This window comes from Hibiscus syriacus, unplaced genomic scaffold, assembly GCF_006381635.1.
Source record: "Hibiscus syriacus cultivar Baekdansim isolate YM2019G1 unplaced genomic scaffold, ASM638163v2 tig00111584_pilon, whole genome shotgun sequence".
Lineage (NCBI taxonomy): Eukaryota > Viridiplantae > Streptophyta > Magnoliopsida > Malvales > Malvaceae > Hibiscus > Hibiscus syriacus.
This window is the reverse complement of record NW_024063127.1, coordinates 1262303-1275832: the sequence shown is the minus strand read 5'-3', so window position 1 is coordinate 1275832 and position 13530 is coordinate 1262303.

The window sequence follows — 13530 nt, the reverse complement described above, 5'->3', positions numbered from 1 at the left end:
TAAATAAAAAACTAAAGTAACCATACATTATGATTTTTGAAATCAGTAAAGAAAAGTAGATAAAACATAAACATAAGTGTTCAATCACGCAGTTAACCCAAAGCAAATTCTTCTATTACCGCTATGAAAATTGGCTTTATTATTTCCAAGAATTGATGAACAACATACTAATATCTGCCATTCGTTCATATCGGAAGGAAATTAATCCCATATCAAAAAGAAAGGAAAAAGTCCTTATAAACAGAAATACTGCACATCCTATAGCATGTCATTTGGGGAAGAAGTTAATGATATTGTGACACAAATAGCAAATGCAATATATTTTTTGAATTAATCATTGGTATCCGATCTATTGACCGACTAATCCAGATCGGATACTGAAGAGGCGAGGGCTACCCTCCCAACCCATTTTTGCTCCATTAAAATACTTGAGATGCAGATAACCCATGAAGGATCAATGTTAATCAATTCCCAAAGTGCACGTTCAACATCATCTCAAAGCCTGAAACCTGTTCTAATGTCTCAGACATTACTGAAAAATTACAAAGAATGGATTAGAATCCTTCCTGTCTCAGACACATCGATGGCCGAACTTGCAACTCATTCTTCAGGCGAATCAATGAGGAGAGCTGATATTAAACCAAAAAGATACATCATCAGAATACTTTACATTAATGGTAAATAATGATATCAATTCTGAAAAGGGATTAAAAGAGATGAGAGTAAAAAGTATTCTACAGATCAATTGAATAATACGATTAGCTTGTATCACATATGAATTCACATATACCATAATCAAAGACAAGTGAAGACATGGTTAAATACTAAGAGAGAGAAGTAATCTGATCAAACAAAAAAGTTTTTTTTTACAGTTTGGCAGCATCATGCAGCAAATAAGGAATGCTATATAGATATTAGAGAGATCTGCAGAAGATAATAAATCCGACTTCAATCCCTGTAAATATAGTATTCGCGACGTGATGAGAAAGCTTGAAAACAATTTGAATTGTGGAAATGACTCAGGATTCACACAAAATAATCTTCATGACTTTAAACATTATATACTAAAGGGAAATCGAAAACTAACTGCTCATAAAAGGTTTAAGCTATCAAACTGGAAGGCGGTGACACAATTCATTGACCAGACACGGTAATGATTCATGCAAGCAAAACTACAGCTGATGTAATTTGGTCTGATCAACTTGTTTCAGCTAACTATGTCAAGTAAACCCACAAGCTATGAGCTTTGTGTGATCTAGCAGTATATTAAAGAATTTAAGTCACATTCCACTGCAATAGTTATCTTTTAATCAGGGAAAATTACCCGGCAAGCAAAGAATTTCGCAGATGCAAAGCACAAATTAGCACGCTGCAAAAAAAACCCATCCAAACTAAACATTGCATCGGGTTCCACAACGTCGTTCTTCAACAGCCGATGCTCAATTGGGGCCTTTATTTATTTTATTTGTTGGATTTAGGCCGATGAGCCTGGGCTTCACTATAGACATTGCTATCCCAATAAGTATTTCTTTATTGGGTTAATTTCATTATACATCCCTATACAATTGAAATGTATGTTTGATAAGAGTGTATTTGGTTCGATTTGATTTAATTTTAATAAAATATTTACTGAATTATATTGTATGGTTTTAAAAGAAAATATAACTCTGAATGATATAATAATCAAACTTTGGACAAGTGATATAGTTTATAAAAAATTAATTATCAATATAGTTATACGTGAATTGTTATATAAAAACCCTAACATATTATATATATATATATATATATATCAATGTTGTAGAAAAGAAGAAGAATAAATTCATGTTATAAATAAATTATTATTTTTGTTATAAAATTGTATTAAAATAGAAAATCATGTTACAACACGAACCAACTTACCTTAGTGATTAGAGGAATCGTTGTTGTTCCTAGAGGTTATAGGTTCAAGCACAAGCGACAGCAGTAGGGTGGTTGAACGTTCATTGTCAAATGGTTGAAATTATTTAGAACAAATACAACAATGATATAATCAGCACACGGTAGCATTACTTGTGAGATTACAAATTATTTCATGTTAGAGTTTATCACCGATTGAACAGAGAAAAATAAAAGAGATTTTTTTTGGTTGTATAAAACATAATAGGTTTACACGGTATTTATAGTGTTTCATATAGAAGAAGAATTAGGAAAAATATATTCTGAAAAGTATAGCTACTAATTAGTATCCAAATAAAACCAAAAATAATAAATTACTACCACTTTAATTAGAATATATTCGTGAACTGTAAGTCATATCATATTAACATTTGAATTAAAAGAAAATCATATAATATCATTTTTAATTCAGAATATTCAAAAAGATATGTCGCATTTAAGTAAAATATTTAATTCGTAGTGGGTAAAATATCTACAGGCCCCTGGAGAGCCCGACCAGTCCGGACATTTGCATAACCCACGTCATACGGGTGCGCCCCTAACCCTGAGAGGTTTGGCGGGCTTCGATTTATACCCCTTCGATTTATACCCCCTGCACAGTTTCAACCCAAGTCATTCAATAACTAGCAAGTTGGTTTGTGTATATAAACCATTTCCTTGCTTGATATCCCACCAATGTAGGATATAGGTTTCCTCATTTTCCTTACACAACACAATTCACATGTATCCTACTTTGAACATCAATTTCTCATTCATCACTCAACCACTTTGAGTATATGAGATATCGTTGTAAAGATATCATAGAGTAGAATATAATCAGTAAATTCATTATTTGATTCTCCATCTTTACACTTAGAAAATATGCCTCAAAGTTCTCAATTTGTTACATTTTTCTCAATAATCCCCAACATGAATGAAATTGATGATTTCATCAAGATATTTTGACTCGATGTGGTGATAGACCTTACGAATGATAGTTGCATAGTATAAGTAGGTATCCTCCTTTGAACCTTCCCTTATAATAGTATATTTACTTTGCTGGCTAATCAGTTGACGTGATGTCTTTGAACTGTTCTACCGTTTTTGTAAATGATGATATATTTAACACAACTGTCTTTCTGACAAGTATATTAGTTCTCATGGGTATGTTCTTATATCAGTGAACATCGTCTAATTCTATAAGAGTTTGAAAGAACTATTCCATATAGTCTCCTTAAAATGGCCCTACTTCACTCTCACGTAAGTGACTTATGTTGCTCGACTCATCGAAACACACAATGGTCATTAAAAGCCTTGCTTATCCTATACCAATATGATCACTATTTACATCATAGGAAGGGTTTTGGGATAAACCCCCCATAATGATCACATATGGTTTATGCAATTAGGTTGTTCCTTTGAACCTAGATCTAGGGATCTCCTGTCAACAAGGTAGGATTTTCCTTCACATAACACCTTGAATTTCCATGGGCTTTAGTCTCGTTCCTTTACATGTTTTCTTAACTTGATTTCTATTTAACCCTTTGGTTAGTGAATGATGTTATCCTTTAATCTTATGAAATCAATAGAGATAACTCTATTTGAGATCAGTTGTCTAACAATATTGTGTCTATGACGCATATATCTCGATTTACCGTTATATATGAAATTTTGTGCTCTAGCAATTGTTGTTTGGTTATCACAGTAGATGCATACTATGGACACATGTTTTGACCATTCAGGTATATCCTCAAGAAAATATTGAATTCATTCTACTTTTTCTCCAAACTTATCTAGAGCTACAAACTCAGATTCCATTGTGGATCTAGTTATAATCATTTGTCTTGAGAATTTCCATGACACAGTTCCTCCTCCAAAAGTGAATACATGTCCACTCGTATATTTGGTATCTTGAATATCTGATATCCAACTGGCATCATAGTATCATTCTAGGGCGACAAGATCTTTGGAATAATTCAACCTATAGTATGGAGTATATTTGATATATCACAGTATCCTCATTATCGTTTTCCAGTGGTTTTTTCTTAAATTTCTTGTAAATTGATAAGTGTTCTAAATCGATATTATTTGTTTGTTAAATATTCTATCTTATGGATTTATTGTTGCTGATTTGGTAGTGTTATGCTTATTTTCATCCAGGATCTAACTTTCCAGAATTGTCAGTAAAACGGGCACATTCTGTATTTTTTTATTATTTGGTTATGGCTGGAGACATGGGCACGACTCTGGGTATGACACGGTCTAATGTGGCAGTTTCTAGAAGGTCCAGTCACCATCAATTTTCTAGAAGATCTAGTTAGGGCCTTCTAGAAGGTGGACAGGCAGAGATATATTAGGAGACTTATTTTTAAATTTTAAAGTTTGAATTTAGAAAATATTTGGAATTATCTTTATGATTATTTTTATTTCTATGTTTATCTCTAGGGTTTTAGAGGCTATAAATACCCTCTTGGGGTAAGCCTAAATAAACAACTCAGAATTTAGTCTTATTCTTCTTTCTAGTTTTATAAAGTTATTTCTTTTCTTTTCAAGTTTTCGTGTTCGTGTTCGTGTTCGTGTTCGTGTTCGTTTTCGTTTTCATTTTTATTTTAAGTTTTATTTTTAAACATACTAAGTATGAATTTTGTCATGCTTAGCTAATTTTCTCATAAGCCGAGAGCTGAAGCGATGAATCAATTCCAACGTGAGAATTGAAAAGCACCTTAATAACTTTGGAATATCTCTCTCAATAACTGCTCTTATTTTCAAAATCAAAACAGTTTTCAAAATCAAAGATTGACTTTGGTCAAGATGTTGTTGCGATTAAATGTGTGAGAGAAATGACGGGCTTATTGAAATCACATTCGACTTCCTGGGAACACACTTGGTGAGATTGCCTTGCCAAGAGCAAATTGAGATCGAAATTAGTAGTTATTGAAACAACAATCTGAGTCGGTCTTCACGAACTTAAATGGTTATTGATCTACGATAATTGATATTGATCAGACCAATTTCTGAAGCCAGGATCAAAGATTGCCTTGGGTATTCGGTATACAAAGAAGAGTCACGAGGATTGCCCTTGTAGATAAAGTAACTAACGTGAATCTCGAAAGGAAAATCTAATTCGATAATCCGAAGAAAATTGATTCAAAGCGAGGCAGGAGGTTTTTTTTACCATATTCATTTTCAACCTTCAATTTTTATTTTCTTTATTTTTCTTTAAATCGTTTTTTATTTAATAATTGTTTACCAAAAAACCCTTTTTTACTACTTATCGCCTGATATAAGCAATTCAAACATAAATTTGGAATTTTCTAAGTCTTTGAGGATCGACCCGTACTTACATTTACTATATATTTCCTTTAATTATTAATTAAGAAGAATGAATTTATTTTGACATCAAAACAACAATTATCATAAATCTGATTAAATTGCTTATAGTAAAAGCGATGCTTGGTCTAGTGCAACTCATAAGATACATTAGACTGCATGCCCCTTGCATGTTCCACTTGATGAACACTTTCACCATTGTTTTTAGACAAATATGAACAATAATCTATTAGAGTTCTGGTTATACCAGAATCATCCTTGTTAAATTTCTCAAGAATTATGTCCACATAGTGTGACTGAGTCAATATGAGGCCTTCAAATGACCTTTTAATTTTGATGTCCAAAATTGTGTTGGTCAATCCCATATCTTTTATGTCAAACCTTGAATTTAACATATCTTTAGTACGTTTTACCATTTCATTGTTACTTCCAACAATGAGTATGCCATCAACATATAAACATAAAATTACATATTCTACGTTTTTGTTTTTGACATATACACACTTATCACACTCATTTTTCTTGAAGTCGTTTGTTATCATGACATTATCAAACTTCTCATGCTATTGTTTTAGTGCTTGTTTAAGTTCATATAAAGACTTCATCAATCTACATACTTTTATTTCTTGTCCTGAACTACAAGACCCTCAGGTTGTTCCATGTATATTTCTTCATCAAGATCTCTATTTAGAAAAGTAGTTTTAATATCCGTTTGACGTACTTCTAGATTTCGCAAAGTAGTAACTACAAGTATCATTCTTATGGATGTTATTCTGGATATAAAAGAATATGTATCAAAATAATCAAGGCATTCATTTTGTCGGTAATCTTTTATTACCAATCTAGCCTTATACTTATCAATTATTTCATCTGTTTTTATTTTCCATTTGAAAATCCACTTTGAACTTAGTGGTTTCTTTCTCGAAGGAAGATCCATTAATTCCCATGTATGGTTTTACATGATGAAATATATCTCACTTTTATGGTTTTCTTTCATAATGTGTCTTTCGAAGATCGTATAACATTGTTATACGTTTTAGGTTCAGCCTCTAGCATAAAAGTTTGGAAATATGATCCAAATGATCTTTTCACTCTAGCTTGATTGCTCCTTTTTGGCTCTATTTCAGTTTCAACCTCTTGTTGATCATTTGGAATATCTTCATTTTTAGTCTTCAAAGTTTGTTTTTATTGTACTATGATCAACCACTTTAGACTTGTAAGGGAATATATCTTCAAAGAATAATGCATTCTTTGATTTTATTATCGTGTTCTTATGAATCTTAAGATTCTTTAATTCATACACAAGAAACCGGTATGCATTGTTATGTTCTACATAGCCAATGAAAATGCAATTCACAATTTTATTGTACTATGATCAACCACCCTAAACTTGTAAGGGAATATATCTTCAAATAATTATTCATTCTTTGATTTTATTATCATGTTCTTATGAATCTCAGGATTCTTTGATTCATACACAAGAAACCGATATGCATTGTTATGTTCTACATAGCAAATGAAAATACAATCTATAGTTTTGTGACATATTTTCATTTGCTTTGGTAATAAGGCAATTACCTTGGTAAGACACTCTCACATTTTCAACTGTTTGTATGAAGGCTTTTGACCTTTCTATAACTCATATGATGTCTTGTCATTTTTCTTTTTGTGTACCTTATTTAAAAGGTAATTTATTGAAAGAACAACTTCCCCTACATGTTCTGTGATAACTCCAAGCTTCATAACAAAGCGTTCACTATTTCTTTTAGAGTCCAATTTTTCTATTTGACTACTATATTAGATTGAGGAGAACATGGTGGAGTTACTTTTTGAATAATACCATGTTTGAACAAAATTCACCAAATAGTTTAACATATTCACCACCACGATCACTTCTCACCATCTTAATCCTTTTATTAACTTGGTTTTCGACTTCCTGCTTATAGAGTTTAAATTTATCTATAGCTTCATCTTTTCTCTTAAGCAAATAGACATAACAATACTTCTTGCTATCATCAATAAAGATAACAAAATATTTATTCCCTCTCATCGTTTGTATAAATTTTAAGTCACAAATGTCGCTATGTATTAGATCAAGAGGTTCATTATTTCATTTAACTGTTTGAAACAATGATATATTTAATTTTGCCTCAACAAATGTTTCACATTTAGGTTTATAATTGATATGAAATGAAGGAATGTGTTCCAAATTAATTAGCAAACACAAGATATTATAATTAACATGTCCAAGACTACCATGTTATAAATTAAATGACTCAAACATATAAACAAAAGAATAAGCGATATTATTTGTCTTTTAGAGAGATTGCATTTAGTTCCAAATATCATTGGATACAAACCCTATGCCATAAACATTCCCATTGAGATAGAAATAACTTTTAGGATCCAAACACCATCCTAAAGCCGTGAACATTTAAAAGTGTCTCAAATACAAGATTTTTTTCATATGTCAAGAGCATACAATACATTACATAGCTTGAGTTCTTTTCCAGAAGTCATATTCAATACCACAATACCCTTCCCCCTGATCTCGGAACTTATACCATTACCCATGTAAAGCTTTTCCCCATTGTTGTAGGATATCAACTCAGAAAATGAATCCTCGTTGTAATAATTATGGCACCTGACTCCATATGAAGCCACCATTCCTTTAGGTTAGAGTCATCCATGTTGATTTCAGAGATTATAACACACATATCCATGTCCTCCACGTTCTTGGCAATTCATTCCACAATATTTGTCTTGTGAACTTTAACGTTCTTTGGTTGTCTGCATTCAGTAGACTTGTGCCCCATTTTTACATAATTGTAGCACTTTCCTTGAAACTTTTCCCTTTTGGAAATTCCACCTTTAGGTCTCACTTTGACCTATTATTGGTATGTTTTGAAGTTCTTGACTTCAACCACGTTTGCCTTAGCCTCCTTGAAGGATTCTATGTTGAGCTTTTTGGCATTAACTCTATTGTCTTCTTCAATGCGAAATTTAAAAATAAGTTCCTCTATGGTCATTTTCTTCCTCTTATGCTTTAGGTAATTCTTGAAGTCATTCCATCCAGAAGGTAGCTTCTCAATAATAGTTGCCACCTGGAATGATTCGCCTCTGATCATATTCTCAGCGAGAATTTCGTTAATAATCAGTTGGAATTCCTCCACTTGATTTACTATTGTTTTGGAGTCAACCATAACATACTTCAAGAATTTGACAATTAAAAACTTTTTAGCTCTAACATCTTCGGATAGATATTTGTGGTCTAATGCCTCCCATAATTTCTTTGATGTTTGATACGTAGAATACATTGGATACAGTGAATCATGTAAAAAATCAAGATATAATTCTGGCATATGAAGTGAGAATGCTTCCAAGATTCAACAATATTGAAGGCGATGATATTATTCACCTCTCATTCACCTTCTCCATCTTTAAAATCATGAGGATCTTCCTTAAAAAACTTTACATGGTTCACCGTGGTAAGATAGAATCACATATTTTGTTGTTATATCTTGAAATTTTCCCCACAAAATTTTGATGGCCTCTCAATGTGGTTAACTACAACTGTTGATTGATTCGTATTCATATTTTTCTTATGAACCAGAATGATCATTTTATTATCTAAGTTGGGCAACACGTTGGAATCTATTGTTTCCATTGTTCTATAAAAGAAATGGAACCAAAATTAATAACCAATGTTACTACACTGATAATTTATGTTAAAACAAACTTGTCCACTCTAAGCAAACCTGTTAAAACGACATGATAAATCCTGAAAATGAATTAATTTGCTTTGATTTTCACAAGTTTTTTCAAACAATCTTGGATTTGTTTTTAGAAAGGTTGAAGAAGAGTATGCCTTAAGATTGTTACAATATAACAATCCAAGACAAAAAAAAGAATTTTATTAATAAAAGAGAATATACAATTTAGATTAAAGAGTCTGAATAACAAATTGGAAACTAGTTTAGGCTTCTAACTACACAGTTTTTTTTAAGATAGATTTTCAGTAACTTATTGGTGCTCGAGATCTTTTGGTCGTTTGTCTCCCAGGATACAACAATGATATGATCAGTGCACAGTAGCACAACTTGCAAGATCACGAGTATTACTTGCTAGAGTTTATCACCGAAAATAAAGAAGAAGAAAAGAGATTTTTTTAGTTGTGTGAAATATAGTAGGTTTACACGGTTTTTATAGTGTTTCACATAAGAGAAGAATTGAAAACAATATATTCTGAAAAGTTGGGCTATTAATTAGTATCAAGATAAAATCAAAAATAATAAATTAATGTCGCTTTAATTAAAATATATTCATATGTGGTTAACTGCTATTATCGATTGACTCGTATTCAATTTTGCTTCTGAATTGGAACCATCATTCTAGTATCAAAGCTAGGGAACCTGTTGGAATCTATTGTTTTCATTGTTCTGTAAATGAAATGAAACCAGAATTAGTAACCAATGTTACTACACCGACAATTTATGTTAAAACATATTTGTCCACTCTAAGCAAACCCATTAAGACGTAATGATAAATCCTGAAAACAGATTAATTTGTTTTGATTTCCATAATTTTTTCGAAGAGCCTTGGATTTGTTTTCAGAAAGGTAGAGGAAGAGTACGTCTTAAGATTGTTTCATTATAACAATCCGAGATGAAAATAAAATAAATAATTTTATTAATAAAGGAGAAGATACAATTTAGAATAAAGAACGTGAATAACAAACTGGAAACTAGTTGAGTCCTATAATTGCACAATTTCCTTAAGACAGGTTTTCGACCACTCATTGGTGTTCGAGATCTTTTGGTCAGTTGTCTCCCAGGACACAATAATGATATGATCAGCGCACATTAACACAACTTGCGAGATCACGAACTATTTATTGCTAGAGTTTATCACCGAAAACATATAAGAAGAAAATAGATTTTTTTAGTTGTGTAAAACCTAATATGTTTACACGGTATTTATAGTGTTTCACATAAGAGAAGAATTGAAAACAATATATTCTGAAAAGTATGACTATTAATTAGTATCCGAATAAAATCAGAGATAATAAATTAATATCGCTTTGATTAGAATATATTTGTGAACGGTAAGTAATACAATATTAACATTTGAATTAAAATAAAATCACATATGTCGTGCTAATGCACCTTCAACTTTAAAAGATTTGAATGAGTTTAGAATTACACCTCCTACACCTAAAGGTAAGGCACCAATTCAAACTCAAACTATTCAATAATTAATAAGTTGGTTTAGGTATATAAACTATTTTTTTGTTTGATATCTCACCAAAGTGGGATATTTGGTGGGATATGAGTTTTCTCATTTTCCTTATCCAACACAATTCACATGTACCATACTTTGAGCATTAATTTCTCATTCATCACTCAATCGTTTTGAGCATATGAGTTACTGTTGTAAATATCTCACAGAGCAAAATATAAATCATTAAATTTATTATTCAATTCTCCATTTTTACATTTAGAAAATGTCTCAAAGTTCTCAATTTATCACATTTTTCCAAGAAATAACTCGTGTACTTTTTTTAATTTTTTAATAGCTTTATGTGAAAGAAAAAAAAACTTAAGCTATCATCTTGATTGGAACTTGAATCCAGAAACATCCATGTATATGAACCTTAATTGATTAATAAAGCAGTCAATCAAAATAAATACGACGATTTTGACTAAATAATGGAGATATATTGGATGTGAATCATCGAGACTTTTCCTCTAACCGACCACCTAACGGTGCAGCCGGCCAACATTTTCAAAGGGGAGTCGTATTTGTTATTAATGCAAGCAGCTTTGTGGGTTCCCATTTGACTAAACTATCACATTGATTTCAACACATTAGTTATACATCTCTATTCTTAAATTAGTTAAGTAAACTAATCAATTTATTTAAACCTATTACTTAAATCATACATTCCTTTTGCTTAATAAAAAAAAAGTAAAATCTTGTTCTTGAATTTTTTTTATTTAATCCGTCCAACAATCATAAAATTATTCTTGAAATATAACACCGATAAATCTTGAATATAAATTTTACCGAGTTAAATTAAACCAGTTGAATTTGCTTTTAAATCATATTTATATTGAATTTGATTTGATATCTTTTATATTAAGGTAAGGTGATTACAAAATAGTTTATTTATTTTAAGTACTCTCAACCATTTGACAATGAACATTCAATCATCATTAGTATTCAAACCCTAACCTCTAAAAATAATAATGATTCACTTAATCATTTAAATAATTCGATTCGTGGCAAATTTGATTTGATATTAAAGACAAGAATTGCACGTTATTCTAAAAATTTTAGAGGGTTAAAGGAATCCAACGGAACCTTTTTAATGATGGCCAAATGGCTTTGGAGCCATCAACAACCCCCCACCACCATGGGCAACTTGGAGAATTGATATAGAAGCTATCGAGGTCTTTGCATTTGTTGTGACAAATATGATGTTAAATACACAAAAGAAGAAGCTTGTGTTACAATAATTGACCATGTTTGTTGCTTTTTCCTTGGATTGCATTACTATACCCACTTCATACGAATATGATATAAGCATGACAATTCCGACTGAACTAGCGATATTAATAATATTTTGGATAAACTATATCATAGATCACTAAAGTTTTACCCATGTATTATTTATATCATTCAATTTTCAATTACTCCAGTTATAGCACTAAACTTTTATTTTGACACCAACTATATTATTAGGTCATTAAAATCCAAACGTCGTGATGACATGAATAAAATTTTATTATTTTGATGTGCCTATTTATTCTTAAAATGGCGTCATTTTGGACACTAAACTTTAGTGGCATATCGATTTTTCCTTTAAACCTTTAAACATGTCACATTTTAGAACTTTACTTTTTTGGCAGTCGTTGGCAGTAAATTATCGCCTATCACCAATCACCTTTTACGACAAGATTAGTATCAAAACCTTCGCCTTAATTCCTCTTTTTTCTCCTAAGATTAGTTTTTCATGAAACCCACCGAAATTGACAAAATTGAACAAAAATTCACATTTTTAGGGATTTGAGGGCTTTCTCAAATTTGAGGGGTTTAAGGTTTTCCTTAATAAATTCAAACAATAAGAAAAATTATTTTAAGAAATATTATTTTAAGAAGACAAACAACATACTTGAAAATTAGTCTCATTGGATGGTCATCGGAGGTGATCAAAATATTATCACATCGAACCTTTATATGGATTTTCATCAATTTTAAGTGAGTTTCGTGAAAAACCATTATGATGAAAAGAAAATTGAGTGAAATATGAATATTTTGAAATCGATATTTTCATGAATGACCATCAATGGTACGCCGCAATTAGTGACAGATGTTGACCAAAAAGGTTTACTGAAAAAAATGATGTGTTTAAAAATTTAGTGATAAAATCGATACAATGGTAAAATTTAATGACTAAAACAGACATTTTAGACATCAATAGCTGCATCAAAACATCATTTTGTCCATGTTATTACATTGACAAAAAGATATATCCATGTCACTATAGTGATAAAAGATGTGTTCATGTCATCACAACAATGGAATGATGTGCCCATGTCATCACAATGACAGAGAAATATGATAATGTTTATGTGTATAATTGAAGTCAAAATTAAAATTTAGTGTTATTATTTGAAGCAATTGAAAGTTCAATATTATAAGCAATACACCACCTAAAATTCAATGGTATCTTATCTATTTTTTTCATAATATTTAAGAAGTATAATTATATAAACACAAAGCCTTCAATTCAATTCCAGTAAGAAACCTGAAAATGAAATTAAAAGAACAAATTCATTTTCTTTAGGAGTAGTAAAATTCCCTCATGGCGATCTCCAGCTTTGTAAGCCGAGGTCATTGTGTTTCCGGGAAGGACCGGACGATGGAATCGGGAGATGTCTCGGCAAGAAGCCGACGAAGTGGCCTACGTTAGTAGATTTCGGCTTGATTTTGAACACGTTGTTGTTGGTGGAACCATGGCAGTGGCTAACTATGAACGTAAGCATTAACAGGAGCCAGAGGAGGAGTGGAAACGGTTGTCTTCTGCAATCAACCATCATGCGCTGCAGATCAAGAACAGTAGCAAACCAGGGAAAACCAGAGAAAAAGAGAGAGGGAAATGTGAAGAGAGAAAACAAAAGGGGCCAACTTTGAAACAAAATCATACGTGCTTTCTACATGTAGTACAGTCCTAGTAGTTAGTAATAAAAGTAAACAGAGGGGATGAATCATACATGATTC